The sequence below is a fragment of the Cryptomeria japonica genome, chromosome 3 (assembly GCF_030272615.1).
Source record: "Cryptomeria japonica chromosome 3, Sugi_1.0, whole genome shotgun sequence".
In the NCBI taxonomy this organism is placed as follows: Eukaryota; Viridiplantae; Streptophyta; class Pinopsida; order Cupressales; family Cupressaceae; genus Cryptomeria; species Cryptomeria japonica.
Window position 1 is genome coordinate 97,081,727 of NC_081407.1, and position 19,703 is coordinate 97,101,429.

At 42.5% G+C, this 19,703-nt stretch overlaps 1 protein-coding gene across 5 annotated transcripts in view; it reads right to left on the minus strand.

Annotated features, from left to right (window-relative positions):
* LOC131046022 (DNA-(apurinic or apyrimidinic site) endonuclease, chloroplastic) overlaps positions 1-19,703 on the minus strand; it is a 132,747-nt gene that overhangs the window by 90,448 nt on the left and 22,596 nt on the right. The window lies entirely within an intron of this gene.

Consider the following 19,703-nt stretch of genomic DNA (forward strand, 5'->3'; position numbering starts at 1 on the left):
TTTCTTTAGATAACTAAGTTTTCATGTATTTTTCCAAACTATAAAAAAAAAGGAAACATTAATAGGAAAATGTCGGAAGTTTAAAGAATGCAGTTCAAGCAGACTAAAGAAATTGGCTTTTCCAGAAGAAAACATTCAGCTCCACCCATTTAGGAAAAGCTTTCAAACAGCAAAGGCTATGAGCATAATATGTTTCTCTAAACCTTCAGAATAGCATACCAGTATGTCATAATAGTATAGATGAATTAACTCTCAATCAACAATTTTAATTAACATTCAAGTGAGCTTTGTATGCAGCAATACATTGGGGATGAATAATTATGTTAAAAATTACCATGTTAATACCAGAAATTCAAGATCAACCTATACGTTGAGGAAAGTTGGTATTATCTCCATTTGCTTTTTATGCTTTTTGTTTTAGCTCCATGATATTTAACCCGTTTCAACCACAATCCTAATGCAATTTTTACAGACTTATAATGTGCCTTTCACAAATTCCTCACAAGTTCACTATGAGTGATCATTCAAATTAGCTTGATGGAACTTAATTTCCTCCAAGTACGAAATAAATGAATGTATAATGTTAATTTCTGCTTCTTCTTTCCACGTACAATTTCCTCTCCAGTAAACTCAAGCATTTACATTTCCTTTTCCCATGCAAACTGCATTTTGTGTTTCATATAAGCATCATTAAACATAATATAAAATTGGTAACCTCTTAAAAATATGCAAGAAGCATGCAACAACCAACCATACATACGGAGCAAAACCAAAGACGTCAATACAATCTCCAAGCATAAACCATGTTGACATGGGGATTGTATCTGGTCATTGTACTATAAGTCTATAACAGTGACATAACTTTCTCCATTGTGTCTGGTGGAAGATATAATCCGATTAATTGTTTACAAACCTAAAAAGCCCTGCACTTCACTGTGAAGCAATCAAATGCATTTTCAAAAACCATTGAAGAATATTTACAGGCAAATATGAAAAAGATCACTAGGATTCAAGGTAAGTTCAAAGAAAACCTTCTAAAGACTTTATAACCTTGTCAAGAAATCAACATTGGGTTTGAACATAATTATTGTGAGCACGATTGTTATTGTAGACACTGAAAATTAACTTCTTCATTCTCATCATTTCTTTCCATTTCTTCTCTTCGAATTTATTAAATTATTTTATTATTAATTATTCCCTTTCTTCGAACATTTTTTTTTTTATCGATAATGGGCACTTAAGGTGCTGAGCACTATTTCTGTTCAAATCCGCGAGCATGCCAGCCCAGCGAAAGTACCAAGCCTGCGAGCATAGTGGCCCAGCGGGGATTTGAACCTCGGTGGCAGTTTCACCAAGCAAGTGTTTTAACCGCTGAACTACATAAGTCACCCCCCCTTTCTTCCAACATTAATTAAATATTTTTTATTATTTAATTAACCTAACCATTTTCATTAATTAAATAGTTTTTAATTATTTAATTAATCTATACTTTACCTTCTAGTTCATTATAATTAAATAATTATTTTAATTATTTAATTAGCTAACATTTCTTCTATAATTAAATAAATTGTTTCAATTTATTTAATTATTCATCTCTTTCGAAAATAAATAAACTTACAATTTAATTTTTCCTTTTCCTCACACATTAAATTAAATAATTTAATTTCTTTACCACCCAACCACTTGTCCATTCTTCTCTTCCACCACTTCTCCACTTTATCCCACTCCCTTTTCTATCTTTAGACTCCATTTCTCCTACGCTATCTCAACCGTTGATCTTTGTATGGGATGATTTCAAACTGGACCATTGATCTAACTCCCTCCATTTCTATAAATTTGAATCTCCATCTCCATTTTACCTGTAACCACAAATTCTTGAACTTTTCTTTTATCTATTATCATTTGTCCTGGCAGATTTCTAAGAGTAACATATCAAACAAAAGTCAAAAAGGACTCAAGAACAATGGAGAGAATCAAAATGGGTGCCTGAAGGCTAAGTCACCGCATTCGAGTTCAAGTTCGAATTCACCAACAATAAAATTCGGATGAAATTAGAACGAATTTTGTGTTGGAGATGAGTGAAAGAAGGCACAATCAACCCGTTGGAGACAATTTTGAAAGCTGGCGAAACACGAGTGAGCCTATAAATGCAAGATCGCTCCTGTCCCTCTCCAAGGGACCAAGGCGAAATATAGATTGTCAAGACTCCCTCTCCAAGTTTGGTCGGATCCAAGCCAAGGCACATGATGGAGATGATATTAGGAACGCTTCGAAGAGGAACAAAGTTGCAAAGACCACGAGAGCTTGATGGAAATGGCCAAAGCACTCCTGTCCCTCACCAAGGGACCAGAGCGAAATATTCAAGAGTACCTAATTCTAAGATGCCGCTTTCGTTTCAAGCATTCAAGATGGAGTAAACAATGACATTTTACCCTTGAAGACAATTTGATATCAATATGATTGAGGATTTGCGCCATGGACTAAAGTTCGCTCCTGTCCTTCACTGGAGGACCAGGGCGATTTCTATTAAACTAGTCATTTTCTTCCAAAACCATATCAAGGCGAAGTCATGCAAGATCCGAAATGTCTTTAGGAAGACGATGGATAAGGAGTTAACGTCAAAAGTCGACAATTTTAAGCTCAAGTATAAAATTCGCTCCTGTCCTTGACCAAGGGACCAGGGCGATAATCTTTGGAGGAGCTCATTTTGTCTTGGAAGGCAAGTTAAACATGCATAGAACAAACAAGGATGATCCTTGCCTACCTCGCAAATTGACTTGGCAATTAAAAAGACAAGGATCAAGGACAAAAGGACAAAATCGCTCCTGTCCCTCACCAAGGGACCAAGGCGAAAAACACACTAGCCAACCTTCCTCTCCAAATTCGGACGAATCCAAGTCAAGACGCAAGGTCAAAGTGATGTTTAAAAGGTTTCACGAAGGAATGAAGTGACAAAGGCCATCAAGTTGATAAAAAATGGCTGGGGCGCTCCTCTCCCTCTCCAAGGGACCAGGGCGAAAATGCTTTAAAATGCACTCATTTCAAAGATTGAATGGATCAAGCTCGAAATATTCAAGTAAAATGCCATTTTGGGCATCCAGGATGAAGTGTTGAACGTGAGGAACAAGAATTACAAGGCTAAGAAGCATGAGGCGCTCCTGTCCCTCACCAAGGGACCAGAGCGATATTACTAATGTCCCAAATATCTCCCATGCTAGGCGCCAATATCATTCAAAGTGCATTAAATGCCAGTTTCGCTAAAACTCCAAGATACTTTGAAATTAAATTGGCATTTAATGAGGGCGCCTAACATTTATTAATTGATTTTAGCCTTTTAAAAAATCGAAATTCAATTGCAAAGGCATTTAATTAATTAATTAAATTATTAAATGAAAGGAATGCGCTTGGGGTTTTATTTTAAATATTTTATAAAGGTCGGCCTCCTTTCTATTTAATTTTGTTTATTATTCGCTTCATTTCCACCAAGTCGGCCTATTGGAAATTGCCAAGGTAAGCGCCTATATAGTGGGGGGGTGTTGAGCGATTTTAATCCATCATTCATTCATTTGTTCAAGTGCGATTTGGAGAAGCCATAGAAGGAGCGAAATCTCATCCAAGGAGAGGTGCGAAATCTCAATCCAAGAGGGAGTGCAAACTTTGTTGGAGGTAGAGCGAATTGTTCCTCAAGGCGTTGAAGGCTAAGGGTGGTGAAATTGCTAGAGGAAGCTCACGTTGAAGACTTCGATCCACATTTTGCCTAGCAAATTCCTTAAATTTTGCATCTTTTTTTAGAGCTAGTTCTCCAAGAAGGGTATGGTCAAGATCTTCCTCAATTTTGAATTTTGAAATTTTGAATTTCCAATTGCATAATCGTCATATTTAGGAAATGATAATTCAAAGATTTATCATGAAGTTTCCTAAATTCAAAGCTTAAACTTAGTCTATATCTTTTTTTACGCTCCAAGGTATATTGCTCATTACGAAATATTGTGTAGGTATCACGATGGCGACCCCAAAGGCAGGAGCATCCACCAGTCGTCCAGCCCTCATGAAGGAAGATTAAAGGAACGAAGAGTTGGAGACCAAGATCGTGTCGAAGTGGAGCAACATTGGAGATACCAACTTGGGAAACTTCAGTGTGAAGAAGTTTCGAGAGGTCCCTTACATTGGAAAGCCATCACCTGTCGCAAGGAGAATAATTGAGAGTGGCATTATCAAGGCGGTCGGCTTCCCTCCAGCAGTCCAGTGCCATGAACTAATGATCGAGTGTGCTCGCCATTATGACCCACAGTCAAGATTGATCGTGTCCAAGGAAGGAAACACTTTGGCTTATCTTTCAGATGAGGCTATCAGTGAAGCTCTCCACCTGCCAGAACATAAAGACATGATTTACAAAAGCTTGGAAGGAGCTAGATCCATGTACGAAGATGATCCAGACACTTGCTTGAGCATCATCAACAAGAATTGGCTACTCAAAAGTCGTCCTCGCCTGAGCAAGATTCCCAACACACCACATAGGATCGACTTCCAAGAGGAGTACAGAGATTTGATAACCTTACTCAATCGAGTTACAGGGGCTCCTCAAGCCTTCTATTTTGAGAAGTGGATGTTCTTCTTCATCCAAGTGATAGTTCAAGGAAAAGGAACAATTCATTGGGCTAGAATCATTAGCCATTGCTTGGACGTACAGTTGAGAAGACTGAAGGCTACTAAATCCTTCCACATGAGCTCGTACATCATATATGCCTTGATCAGGAGTTTTGAATATGCAGGACTACCTCACAGAGGATCGATTGGAAGAGGACCTGGAGAAGTCAGAGTTTGTGAATCTTATGTTCATTTGCATCATCCACCTAGGAGTAATTACAAGTTAGTCAATGATACCTTCACAATGAACATCACCAGGACACTGCAAGGCGGGATTCATAATCGGCTATCTCAGGAGGCACAAGAACTTGTAAAGAGGTATGGTGCTTGGTTTATCCAATTCCAAAAGTTTACATATATCAGAGTTCATGGGTGTCCTTCACCTCCATATATGTTGCCAAGATATCCGACAGACAGGATAGTACTACTTGAGGTAACTAGGCAACTGGCAGCTTATGTGAAGGCATTCAGACATAGACATGGAAATGGGATTCCTGTACCTATCATACTAGGAAATTCAGTTGAGGTATGTCCTAATGTTCCAGCTTTAGATGATGCAGAAAGAGAGTTGGCCTTATATTCATTTTCATTCTTTTCATTGAGAGAGAATTTTGATCCTTATGGACATATAGAGGAGACAGTTGGTAGAAAATACAAGCATGAAAGTCAGGTAGAAGACTTTTGGATGAATCTCTCAAATGATTTGGAAGTGAAGAGAAAGATGCATTCCAGATTGCCTTTGGATTTCATCAGGAAATGCAAAGTTTACAGAGTGGCCGATCAAACTCAGGACAGTGGCAGGGACCTCCAATCCTCTTATAATAGAGAGGACAAGGCAGTAAAGATAGATTGGAATGAACCTGAGGTTGTGGACTTGAAGACTCTGATGGCTCCAGTTTTGTCCTGTACTCGCAGATGGGTTGATGTGCAACATCAAAAGTTGAGAGAGCAAAACATTTCAATGACTTTTACTTTGGAGGAAAGGTCGGCAGAAGGAACAAGCGTAAGTGAGGGCCATCCTCATCCTAGAAGCACAAGCGAAGGCCATCCTCACCCCAGAAGCGTAAGTGACGGCAATCCCCATCATAGAGGTGCGAAGAGGAAGGAAAGACCTGAGAAAAGAGAATCTTCCAAGAAGAAGCAAGAGGCCAATCGAGATCGCTCATCCGGCACATCTTCTCGACAGGAGAAGAGGACACTTGAAGTTGAGGAATCTATGGAGTCAATGGTTCAGAATGATAAACCTGAAGAAGGTCAGGCATCTCAACGATCATCAAGTCAATCTCCCCAGGTCAATGAGCTACATGAAGGCAAGGATGATGATGAAGTGACGTCTCCTCTCCGGAAAGAAGAGTCACTACCTAAAGAAATACAAGTTAGAGAGACAAGGTCCGCCATTCCAGATTGGTTGAAGGAGAGATTAACAAGGGTAATTGTGATCGAAGACGAAGATAATGTGATTGATTTAGATAGCCTTGTTGGAGATTCTCAGGGAGTAACAGAAAAGAGGAAGGCCACCAAAATGTCCAAGATGATCAGAGATGAGACAGGGTCCAGGAAGTTGCAGATAGCTACACCGGCAGTGGACAAGTACAAAGGTGAGATCCTTGCAGAAGAATATGATGTGGAAACCGTTGAGCTTGGTCCACTCACCACCGAGCAGGCATTGGATGAGGCAACTGATTCATTTGAGGTACTTAAAGATAAACTTAAGGAAGAGATGGAAAAGAGTAGAAAACTTGAGAGGGAGGTCAGTGCTTGGAGAGGCTACTTTAGCCACCTCAGTCAGCCTTTGGGTCGTCAGGATCCAGCAGTATAACCTGTGCAAGCACTTCCCCTTGAATCAGTTGGTGAAGCAGAGAAGGTTAAGAGCTTGGTCCAGCTTATGAGCTCTTGGATTGACAAATCCCATACAGTTGCTGTCGAGTTTGCAACAAGAATGATGCAGACCATTCATCGGGCTATCCAGGTCCTTGAGATCATCCACAACCTAATGATAACAGTAGCCGCCTTTGCTCATACTAAAGATGTTATCATTCCTGTCCTTCAAGTAATCAGGCAAACACCAAGAAAGATCTTAGCACAAGAAAAAATAATGGATGGAGGAGCTCATAATTTACTCCAGTGGTCTACTTTACTCCAGATGAAGGAAGTTCTCTTCGAGGACACCAGCACCAAATGCAATCAAGTAGAGGAGGTCATCCGTCCGATCCAGGACAAGGTGTTTGGGGTTTTATGTACTATTCTTGGCAGAAGGATCAAAGTTGAGACAGATGTAGATCTTCAAGAATTGGAAGAAAGGGTCAAAGTCATCTTTTGCAAGGATGAGAATGTGATTACAGATGAGCAAAGAGATCAAATGTTTGCTACTATGCTCCTAATTGAGAAAATTAAGGAACTCGAACCTGAATGGGATGCAGCTCTTCTCAAGGCCTTTGATCAGATTATTCACTTGGAGGAACGAATGAGGAATCTTCCTAAGATTCCTATTGCTGAGATCGAGGGAATCGTGTCCAGATTCATTGCATATGCTAAAAAGGAGCATTGGAAAGGGAATAAAGTTCTAGAAGAGAGGTTGTTATAGATAACATGGCACCTTAATTGTCATTGGTCTATGTTTCCTAGATTTTTGTGCCAAATTAAATATTTGGCTATGCATTTAATGTTGTGCAATAAAAAGGGAACTTTTGTAATAAAACCCTAATTAGGGTTTAGGTGTCAGAATCTCAGCCATTGATCTTGTTTTGATCTGGGGCGTTCATTGTAATTGAGGATGCTATATATACCCTCACTCATTTTCATTTTGTAATTAAAAAGAAATTAGAGATTAGAGAGCAATAAGAAATAGTTAGAAGATTAGAGTTTTGGAGAGAAGAAAGTTATTTTGTAGCAAGATTGAGTTTGAAGAAAGGATTTCAAACAATTGTTGTCTATTTTGGCTTTGAGATCAATAAAATATTGAAGTTATGGTGTTTTATTGCAATTCTTGTGGCTATCTTCATGGTTGTTCGTTTTCTTGAATCATTCTCAATCGAAGTAGTATTTAAGTTTGAAGGACTAAGTGTTGGGCTTGATTTTGGTGAGATTCACGTTCCAAACCACTAGCTTCTTACTGATTGTGGGAACGCCTTGCGTGGTCAACTGGAGATACCTGAATTACTTAAACCTTCAATCGTCATTGAGCATTGGATATGTGCCTTTGTGGTAGTGTCCATGATCCTTGACGAATTGAAAAATCATTTGTTACCTTAGAAGATCGCATCAATTTCAGTTGGGTTGTTATTTCATGGCAATATTGAAATTGGTAGAATCTTGCCAAGTCTAGCCTACATTGGGTCATTCATAGGATTAGATTAGAATTTATCCCTTGCAAACCCTACCTTTTGATCTTTTTGAAGAAATTGTTTAGTTTTAGGAAAACTTGTTCCTGCAGCTTGGAGAACGTAAGGCCCCTTGATGAAACAGCATTCACAACGACCACTGGTGCTTATCCACACGTAGAGACCCTACATAAAAGAACATTGGAGTCACCCTGATTGATCCTTTTTGCGACATCTTCAGCAATCAGAGGCTTTATTCAAGAGAGGATAAGGTACCCTTGGGTATTTTATTCTGTGTATGATCGTGTACAAAATACGCGTCAACAATGCCCCACCATCTCCTGGGCCAATTTTGCCTTGGCACGAGCCAACTCCTCCTCTAGGCTGGTCTCTCGAGCTCTCTGTTGTGCCAACTCCATCTCCATCCTATGCAAGCGAGTGGCTAGCTCCTCCCGAGCTGTGATGGCCGCCACCCACTCCGTCTCTGCTGCTGAGGCACCATGCTAGGTACGTCTGAGCTAGTAGTACCCGTCCCGGAAGGCTTGCTCTACCCGTTGTAGCAGCAAGTCTACTCCACCAACCTCAGACGTCTCCTCACTCCTCCAACCTGCCAACATCTCGAGAGTTTCCACAGCACACCAACCCCTGGCCTCAAAACATCTCCCAAACTCCTCAGCACACCCTCCGATGGCAAAGGCGAGGAGTCCTTCAACGGCAGACTGCCCAACGGTCCACTCCTATCCTAGATAAAGACTGCCAATCTCCGTGTGCTGGCCTCAACCTCTACTACCATCCTCTGCGCACTGGCTCCTATCTCTACCAAAAATATCTCTATACCCTCTAGCTCTGGTTCTCGGTAGTGGCCTGCTCCTGTTGTTGCATCTCTGCCATCTCTTCCTCAAACCCAACGGTGTCCTGCAGGAAGTCCATCGCCAACTCCTGCTATCTCGCCACCTGATGAGAACTACCCTCATCGAGGTCCACAATCTCAGGAAAAGGACGTGGCTGGGGTGAGGCAAGGGGGTCCCAATGGTGTCATGGGAGGCATCTCATAGCGACCCAGCCACGCATCCATGGTGGCATCATCATCTCCGGTCACCGTACCCTCTGTTGCCGTGACATCCATATGTACCGGTTCCTTCCATTCGATAGACCCAATGCAAGGAGGTTCGCTAGGAACCAATGACACAGTTGGAACGTCCTCTGTCGAAACTGTTGTGGCGACCCTAGAGGGTGTAGGCAAAGAAGGTCGGGGTCTCAACTGCCCAAATCCTGGGATGGGTACGGCTAGTATGGCTCCCAACATCACCCCCGAAGTCTAGAGAGGTGTCAGTCCTCCATCCTGAAGCAATACTTCCGGTGCATACACCAGTCGGCCTACTCCCGCAGGTCGCACTCCACCCGTCGTTAATCCACGGATCCCTCTCGTCACGTGCCCAAAAGACACCGCGTGGCCGCTACTCTCCTTTGTACTAGGGGCTTTCTCTACTTCCTTCCGGCTAGCAAGGCGGAATGTGTCATGACTCTAGCTGCTCCTAGAAGATGTGTCCTCGGAGTCTTCCCTTCCTCTGCACTACTATCAGCCTCTTCTGTAGCCTCTTCTTATGCATCCTCGTCAACTGTCTTCGTCTCTAGTTCCGTGTCTACCTGTGGTGGTCTTCGTCGCTTCCTGCTAGAATGGGCTTCCCCGCTACCTGCCATGGTATCCAAGTGGGTCCAATAGAAAATGGATGGTTGTGAAGGGTCCCTCGTCTCCCGAGGTTTCCAGACATGCTTCTCCGGCGACACCTGTGTGCGTATAGCGTCGAGGAACAACCCTATGTCGTGAAACGGCATGTAAAAAGCCTTGTGTCGCAGGATCAAGAATTCATGGATTCTGTCGGACAAAACTGTTGACCAGTTGTACACCGTCCCATTCCTCAGGCCATTCATAAGTGCAATCATGGGTACCACCGTGTCTGATGCCCTGCTGGCTCCTGTAAGTCTTCTTTTCATAACATCCAGCAAACACTGCCGATCTCCTGGAACGATGTAGGACTTTTTCAACCCTTGGGTGCCTTGATCGTAGCCCATTCCTGGTCTGAGAGATCACTTCGACAAATTAATCGCAGCAGTTGCTCTTTCCTTTCTGGCGACATCTTCATAGCATTCTTATCTATTTTCTTTCCCTCATCTGGTATGCCAAATACCCTAGCAAAATCGTCGGGTGCAAAGGAGACGGTCACAGTGCTCTGCTAGTAAGAGAAAGTTGATGCCCTCATCGCGCTGTCATATGTAGCCACCATCATTCGCAGACATGATTCGAAATCCCTAATGGTGAATATGGGTATTTGGATTGCCCAATGCACTTGTGCTTTCCTGAGAGATTCTTTAATTACATAATATTTGGGGTTTCCAGCCACTAGATCCTGCATACATTTCCACTCAATCCTTCAAATCTAACAGTGTCAAGTTTGATTTTCTCCGACATTGTCTTCTTTTTGGCCTTTCCTGTATCTGTTGACCCTGCAATTTTCACTTCAGGCTGCAACACTCACTTCCCCTTGTCCCTAGCTGTCGTGCTTCCTTCTGCCATTTTCCTTGACTTCGACGGTTGGTCTAGCTGCTACAACCGTTTTCTCCAGTCCAGCTTTCCTAATCTCGGTTTTCCTAATTCCATTTGAATGATTTAACTGTCGGCGCCAACACTTAATAAACTTTTGGAATTTCGTTATGCTCTACCTTGTACAGCTCTTCTCCTTTTATGCTATCCCTTGTACGTGTTGTGACGTATTCACACATTGCCCCATTGCAAATGGGGACCCCTGCTTTTTGCTTTCTAGGGTTTGTTTTCTAGGTTTCTAGGGTTTTGTCTTTTAGCCTTTGCGTTTTGAGTGTTGTCAGGGGGATCGCTGGATAGCAGGCTCTACTTGAGATAGGATGAGTCAGTGGGTGCTCCGAGTTAGGGTTTCCTTCAAGGTCTTCCTTAGGCTTAGTTTTTGCTAGTGGCGTCCCGTTTGAGTCCTAGGAAGTCAATGAGTGGTTGAGCAAATTCAGCTAAGATATGGAAGGAATGAATCAAGGATCTAGCCTAGGACAAAGTCAAGCCAGTTTGAGAGTGAATTGAGCCTAGAATGGGAATTTCACTCCTGACCCTTCCAAAGGGTCCAAAGCGAAATTCATGTAAAACCTTATTTTCCACAAAAACTAGGGCTATATGTCAACCTAAAGGAAAAATTTGCATGATCAAGAGGAAAGGAGGCCTAATGAAGTTTGTCCAAAGTGTGAGGAGGATAAAATATGTGAGAAATAGCCTCAAATGTGAATTTCGCTCCTGACCCTTCCAAAGGGTCCAAAGCGAAATTCATATTTCCTCCATTTTGCTTCTTAGCTTGACCAAGTTAGGAGCTTCTAAGGCATGGTTTGGTAGATTTAGATACATATTTGCCTTGAAGAGGAATTTTTGGACCTCAAGATGATGAAAGCTAGCCTCAAATGGGAATTTTGCTCTTGACTCTTCCAAAGGGTCCAGAGCGAAATCTTCCCTTGTTGCCTTCCTTTGGCCTTAAAACCTAGTCCGACCTTGCCTGGACCCAGTTGGGTGATGAAATATCTTGATAGTGAAAGAAGGAAGTTGATTTGATCAAGTTTGGTGGAGAATGAAGTGAACCTAAGTGAGAAGCTAGCCAAATCATGATTTTAGCTCCTGACCCTTCCAAAGGGTCCAGAGCTAAAATCCTTGAAAACCTCAAAATTCTCACTTATCATGGCCAAATTCATAGTTCATTAGGCATGTATAGAGGTGTTTTGACATGTTCTATCCTTAGGAGATGAGTAAAGGTGAAAAGAATGAAGGATTCTAGCCTAAAGGGTGAATTTCGCTCCTGACCCTTCCAAAGGGTCCAAAGCGAAATTCTTGAAAACACTCATTTTTCCTTTAGCAAGAGTCAGGACCAAGGTGGAGATGCATGAGGAAGGATCTATGTTTGCCTCCCAAAGAGGATGAGAGTTGGAAAAGTCAAGGATCAAACCCAAAACATGATTTTTGCTCCTGACCCTTCCAAAGGGTCTAGAGCGAAAATCTTTGTAGCTCTGATTTCCTTTCTAATTTTGACCAAGTGTTGGTCTCTAAGGCACATTGGAAGATGAATTAGTATGTTTTTGCCTTGAGATGGAGTTGGATGATTTTGAAGATCAAGATTTTGGCCTAAAAGAGAATTTCGCTCCTGACCCTTCCAAAGGGTCCAGAGCGAAATTCATTATATACTTCATTTGCTCCCTTGTTTTAGCTTGAAACCTTGCTCCTTAGATGGAAAACAATCTATATTTGCCTCCAGGAGAAAATTGGAGTTTGAAAAATGAACAATCAAGCCCAAATTGTGATTTTCGCTCCTAACCCTTCCAAAGGGTCCAGAGAGAAAAATCCTCCTAAGGCTCATTTCCTCCCTAGTTTGGCCAAATTTTGATTTGCAAGGCATCTTGAAGGGAAGAGTGGTCATGTTTGGACTTTGGAAATGTTTGAAAGCTTTGAAAAAATGAAGGATCAAGTCAAGAATGAGATTTTCGCTCCTAACCCTTCCAAAGGGTCCAGAGCGAATTTCCTCAAAACCACCCCTTTTTCCCAATTTTGTGCCAAGCCTAGTGCTGACTAAGGTGAGTTTTGATGGAGAGGTCCTTAGGAATGACTTTGACTTATCAATGATTATCAAAAGTGAAGGATTTTGAGCCAAATAGTGGAATTCGCTCTTGACCCTTCCAAAGGGTCCAGAGCGAAATTCCTAAAAACACCTATTTTTCCATTGGAGGAGGTCAAGTCCTTGGTTTTTTATGGCGTGGATGGAAGTGGGATAGCATGTCTTTGCCTCTTGAGGTGGTTTGGAGTTGGAGAAATGGAGAATCAAGCTCAAATCATGATTTTCACTCCTGACCCTTCCAAAGGGTCCAGAGCGAAAATCTTCATGGACCTCATTGTCTTCCTTGTTAGGCCAAGTTCTTAGTGTCCAAGGCATGTTGGAGGAAGGATAAACATGTTCTTGCCTTGAGGAATGATGCAAGGCAACAAAAGATGAAATTTCAAGCCTAGAGAGGGAATTTCGCTCCTGACCCTTCCAAAGGGTCCAAAGCGAAATTCCTTGTAAACCTAGTTTTTTGACCTTGCTTAGGCTTCAATCCTTGTTCCTTGGATGAAAAATGATGAAATGTATCTTGTAAGGAAGAGTGGGATTAAAAAAATGAAGGATTTTAGCCAAGAAGGTGAATTTCGCTCCTAACCCTTCCAAAGGGTCAAAAGCGAAATTCCTTACAAGACTATTTTTTGACCTTGTTTGGGCATCAATCCTTGCTCCTTAGGTGGAAAATGATCTATGTTTGCCTCCAGAGAAGATTGAAGTTGGAAAAGTGAGCAATTTGACCCAAATTGTGATTTTCGCTCCTGACCCTTCCAAAGGGTCCAGAGCAAAAATCCTCCTAGACCTCGTTCCCTTCTTAGTTTGACCAAATTTTGATATCCAAGGCATGTTGGGAGGAAGAAAGGACGTGTTGTTGCCTTTGCAAATGTTTGAAAGCAATGAAAGGTAGACATTTTATCCTAGAAATGGAAATTCGCTCCTAACCCTTCCAAAGGGTCCAGGGTGAAATTTCACAAAACCACCTTTTTTCCTCAATTTTATGCCAAGGCAATTGCAGACTAGAGTGAATTGAGATGAGAGAAGTCCTTAGGAATGATTCCAAATTGCTAATGATTACCAAGTATGCAAATTTTGAGCCAAATCACAAATTTTGCTCCTGACCCTTCCAAAGGGTCCAGAGCTAAATTCCTAGGATCACCCTTTTTCCCTTGCAAATCAAGTCAAGTTTTTGGTTTTCATGGCCTAGATAGGAGTGAGGCGATGTGTCCTTGGTCTTGGAGGCGGATTGGAGTTGAAAGAATGAGGAAATAAGCCTAAAATAAGATTTTCGCTCCTGACCCTTCCAAAGGGTCCAAAGCGAAAATCCTAAAAAACTATCCTTTTCTCCAAATTTTGTGCTAAGTCAGGCCTAGACTAGGGTGAGAGAAGCTATTTGGAATGCAATGGAAAGATGTTTGACCATCAAAAGTGTAAATTTTGAGCTAAAATGAGAATTTCGCTCCTGACCCTTCCAGAGTGTCCAGAGCGAAATTCTGGATAGGTCCTGTCCCTGGCTAGGTTTGTGAGCGAATTTGACCTTTTAGGCCTTGTGAAGATCAAACCAATGTTGCCAAGCTGGGAAATGAATTCAATGTGAGGGAATCCAGAGGAAATGAAGTGAAGAAAGTCAAATTGGGTGTGAATGGACAAGCAAAATGAGAACTTCGCTCTTGACCCTTCCAAAGGGTCCAGAGCGAAATTCATCAAAATCACTATTTCCCCTTTGTGTCAAGATAGGATTTTGATTCCTAAGGCATGAAAAGACTAGAGGGAGGTTATTTAAGCCTTGCAAGATAAATTGAAAGTGAAGAAGATGGAGGATTAAGCCTAAAACAGGAATTTCGCTCTTGACCCTTCCAGAGGGTCCAGAGAGAAATTCCCAATTTCACTCAAATTGCTCATGATAGAGGTCAAGACGTGGATCCCTGGGCTCTGGAGGGAGGAAAACTAGTGTGTGCTTGCCTTGGAAGGTATTTTGGAGTGGAAACATGATAGATTTTGTCCTAAAAGGTGAATTTCGCTCCTGACCCTTCGAGAGGGTCCAGAGCGAAATTCTTAAAAGCCTCTCTTTTGCCCCAAATTTGCATCAAGATTGATGTTGGTTGAGAATAAGGGTGTCCTTGGGCATGTATCTAAGCAAGTACAGTTGCAAAGTGAGAACAATTTGAGCCAGGAAGGCAAATTTCTCTCCTGACCCTTCCAGAGGGTCCAGGGCGAAATTCTTATAGGGCCTGTCCCTGGGAGAATATTGAGCGAGCTTCATTTTAACATCTTCTTGTTGATGATTTAAGGTAGAAAATGCTATGTTGAAATGAACTTATTATATGACCTTAATCATCTTTTGGTTTGTTGTGTAGATGAAAGAAGACCAGGCCAGGGCAAGGACGACCTTCTCCAGTCCAGCATCATCAAGGATGACCTCTTCCAGTCCAACATTTCAAGGAAAGGTACACCATCCATCCTGCACATCAAAGACAAAGGAGGTCAGAGCAAGGGTTCGTTGAAGAAGCAGACAGTTTCAGAAGAGTTAATTAAAGTTAGCTTCTCAGCATCATCAAATTGAACATCAACCAAGTTGCAAGTATCAGACAAGGTGGCATCCCAGTCCTCATTCCTCCAGTTGGGTTGGTCCACCTCAGCGTGTCCAGATTCAATGTACCTGACTCATCAAAGATGACACAAACTTCGATGTACCTACCTCAGTTATCCATTGGTCAAATATTCCAGAGAAGACATGTGTCCAAATAATGCAATTATTTCATTGGCCAGAATTGAGTTTGTTGTAACAAACCCTAATTAGGGTTTTCATTGTAAAATCTCGGCCATTGATCTCAAGTTGATCTGAGCCATTGAATTGTATTGAGAGCGCTATATAAGCCCTGGCTCCTCATTTGTAAAGGCGAATAGTTAGTCAATAGCTAGAAGGTTAATAGTTAGTTCATAGAGGTTAGAATAGCTAATGATTAATAGCAAATAGAATAGCAATCAGAGTAGAATAGGAAGAGAAGGCAAAGATTGTTGCCAAGATGTTGTTGTAAAAGACTTGTAAACTTCATTGAAGAAATGGTGAAATCTATGGGTCGATTCAACAATTTGCATGGTCTCTATACTTCTCAGATTTGATTTCATGTTATTAGATGAGTGGAAGAAATGTGTTTGATTGATGGTGAAATTTGTATATCCATACTACTAGCAGTTTGTTGATTGCAGACTTGCCTTGTGTAGTCAACTGGAATCATTCAACTTGAGCTTAACTTCAATTGTCGCTTCTTCATTGACATGCATCAGCCTGATGGTGTCTATGCCTGTAGTGATGATCTGAACATCATAAAGTTTTCCTCCGAAGATCGCACTAACCTTGTGGAGATGGTCCTGGGATGTCAAAACAAGACTTAGTTAGAATTTCATCAAAGGTCATTCATTGCTCTTACGTTCTGAGCATCAGAATTAGATCCTTTCCTCGCCCTCATCCTTTTCATTTTTTTTTTCAAAATCTAGACTAGTGAAATCCTATGTTCCAGTAATATTCAAAGCGAATTAGACGTTCAATCATCAAGTGTAAGTCCCCTTGTGATTCCAGCAAAAATCACATCGTACCACAAAGAGCTTATCCACGAGTAGAGAACCTACATACAAGAACCTTGGAGTTACTCCGACTGATCCTTTGGCGAGATCTTCAGCAGTCGAGAACTTTGCTCAAGAGAGGATAAGATAGCTCTGGGTATTTTATTCTGTGTTTGGTCGTGTACAAAAGACACGTCAACAGTACGGCACATTGTACGGTCTTCCTCTTTTTATTTGTGGGTTGTCCACTTCGTGTACGGAATCGTCGTACGGCCCTTTCTTCCTGCTGTCGTGCGGTTGGCAATTCTTCTATGTCACGTGGTCGTACAGTTTTTCATTACTTCCTATCATATGGTGTTTGATTGCTTCATGTTGTACGGTGTTCGATTGCTCCCTGTCGTATGGTTTTCTTTCCTCCGTCTGCCATCGATGTACGGATTGCACGGATTGTACCTGTGTTAGCTTATGTTCGTACGGATTTTATGTGATGCTATCGTACGATCCTCTGTCTCCCGCCACTGTACGATGCCTCCTTGCTTACGCGGTTGTATGGCCTTCCTCCGTCACACCTTGTCCGTACATCGTCCTCTTGGCCACGCGACAGTACGGTTTCAGTTAATCTGCCACTATATGGATTTTAATATAGTTGTACTATGCTGCTTAAAACGTTCGGACTTTGTGACTAGCGATTTTTGCATGTCCATACGGATTCTTCCTTCTGTCACCCTTGGCGTATGGATTATCACCCTCGACGTACGACGGTTTTTTTTTTTTCCTTCTGTCACCCTAGGCGTATGGATTATCACCCTCGACATACGGCTAATGTACGGTTTTGAAAAATGAATTCCGTACAGTCTTTTTTTTCCACTATTTCAATTTTTTCAAAAAAAATTAAATAATTACCTTTTCAATTTGTCCGACTAGGCCCCGCCTCCCACCGAATTGGGTCATTTCGTTGCTGCCTGTGGTGGTAAATTTTCAATTTCGACCCGTTTACCGTCTCCTTTATCGGTTGGTCACCCAATGTCGACAACTTAATTGCTCCATTCACAACTACCTCGCGGATTTTATATGGCCCCAGCCATCGGACTTTAAATTTCCCAGGCTTAATCTCATTCCGCACATTATACTTCAACACCCACTAACCTGGATGAAATTCCATGTGCCGGATGTGCTTGTCATGCCAAAAATTTTGTCTTTGTTGGGCGGCTTCAGTGGCCCATTGGGCCATCATCTACATTCATCCAACTTGCCTAACACATACAACCGCTCCCACAGGCTTTCCATATCTCCTAGGCGATTCTTGATCGCGATCCTTAAACTCGGAACCATGAATTCTGCTAGCACAATGGCCTCTTGGTCGTACATTAACTGAAAGGGTGTCTGGCCTGTGGTGACTTTGTAGGTGGTCCTGTATGCCCATAGTACGGATGGCAACTTCTCCTCCCAATCTTCCTGTCCAACCTTGCAGGACTTATAGATCACAGACACCAATATTTTATTAGTAGCCTCAGCTTGCCTGTTGGCCCTCGGGTAGTACGGGCTTGACAAGGAGTGAAAAATCTTGAATTCCATCGTGAGCAACTTGACGACATGATTCACAAAGTGCCCAACACGATCACTCGTCAGTTGGATTGGAATGTCGTACCTTGTAATAATCTGTTCATAAATGAACTTGGCTGTACTCAAAGCTGAGTTATCCGGCAGTGCTCGCGCCTCAGCCCACTTGGTAAGGTATTATGTCGCCACCACAATGTAACGACAGCTCTGTGTTCTGCTGACCTTCAAAGGTCCAATGAAATCCAGACCCCAGCATTCAAACAACTCCTGGGCATGGGATGGATTGAGGGGCATAAAGTCCCGCTTCAATGGTTTTCCTGCCCTCTGGCACGTATCACAGCCCACCACCCATTCTCGTGCATCATTATACAAGGTGGGTCACCATAGTCTGGCCAGCAATACTTTGCGTGCGGTGGTGTCTGGACCCATGTGGCCTCCTGCGGGCCCTTCGTGTGCTTCCCGGAGCACTCCCAAAATCTCTTCTTCCATCACACACCTTCTGAGGACTTGGTCGAGTCCCATTTTATACAGCAACCCATTAATTAGCTGAAATGTCCTGCTTCTCAAGACCAGCTTCCTTCTCTCACTCGGTAGCATCTCGGCTGGGAACCGAGAGGTAGACAAGTATTCCCCAATGTTCGCATACCACGGCGGTAGTGCCGCAATTTGGAACAGATGTGCATCAGGAAAATCATCATTGACTCCCTCCGGCGGCTCTCCCAACCTAATCCAAGACAACTGATCAGCGATCACATGACTCTTGCCTAGCCATACAATTATTGTGAAAGTGAACTCTTGAAGAAGCAGTAGCCACCTGCTTATTCTGCCTTGGATAATGGGTTTATTTACCAGGTACATCAACGCCTGGTGATCCACATAGAAAGTGAAAGGTGTCGCCAGCAAGTAGTGCCGAAATTTTTGTACGGCATAGACCATTCTGAGGGCTTCCCTCTCAGTGGTACTGTAATTCCTCTCAGCTTTCGACATCAAGCGACTGGCAAAATAGATGGGATGGTCCAACCCATGTCCCCCTTCCTGTGCTAGCGTAGCCCCAGTGGCATAGTTTGAGGCATCCACGTGTACATGGAATTCTCGGTCCCAGTTTGGATAGGCCAAAATGGGTGTGGCCACCAATCTCCTCTTGAGTTCCTCGAACGCTTCCCCCTATGCTAGTCCCCATATGTACGGTTCGCCCTTTCTTGTCAGCTTGTCCAGTGGGAATGAAAGTTGGGCAAAGTTCTTGATGAACTTCCAGTAGTATCCTATATGTCCCAAGAAGAACTTTACTCCTGTTACATCAATGGGCGAATCCATCTCCACAATTACCCGTACCTTATCCGAGTCAGTTTTCAACCCATCTTTACAAACAATATGGCCCAGCAACTTTCCTTGCGGTACCATAAATCTACATTTCCTCGGATTCAAGGGTGGCCTGGCCCTCCGGCATCTCTCCATGCATTCTCTCAGCGCCACCAATTGAGTGTCTTCGCTACTAAAAATCGACCAGTCATCCAAAAAGGCCTTAAAATTTCCCACTGACATCTTATCGAAGATGTGGAGGACTATCCTCTGAAATGTTGTCAGAGCATTGCACAAACCGAACGGCATTCGGTTGTACGCATAGACTTCGTCCTCCACCACAAAGGTCGTCTTCAACTTGTCCTCCTCAGCTATCAAAATTTGATTGTATCCGAAAAAGCCATCCAGAAATGAGTACATTTCATGGCCAGCCACCTCCTAGAGGATGTTGTCTGTGAAAGGTATAGGGAACGGATCCTTGATGGTGACTGTGTTGAGGCACTGAAAATCCACGCAAAGGCAGATCTGGTTGGCCTCCTTCAACGAGATCACAATCGGTGAGACCCACTCACTTGTCTCCACCCGAAATATGATGTCGGCCTCCAGCATCCATTCAATCTCTTCCTTCACCTTCGCTACATAGTTCTTATTCATTCAGTACGGCCTC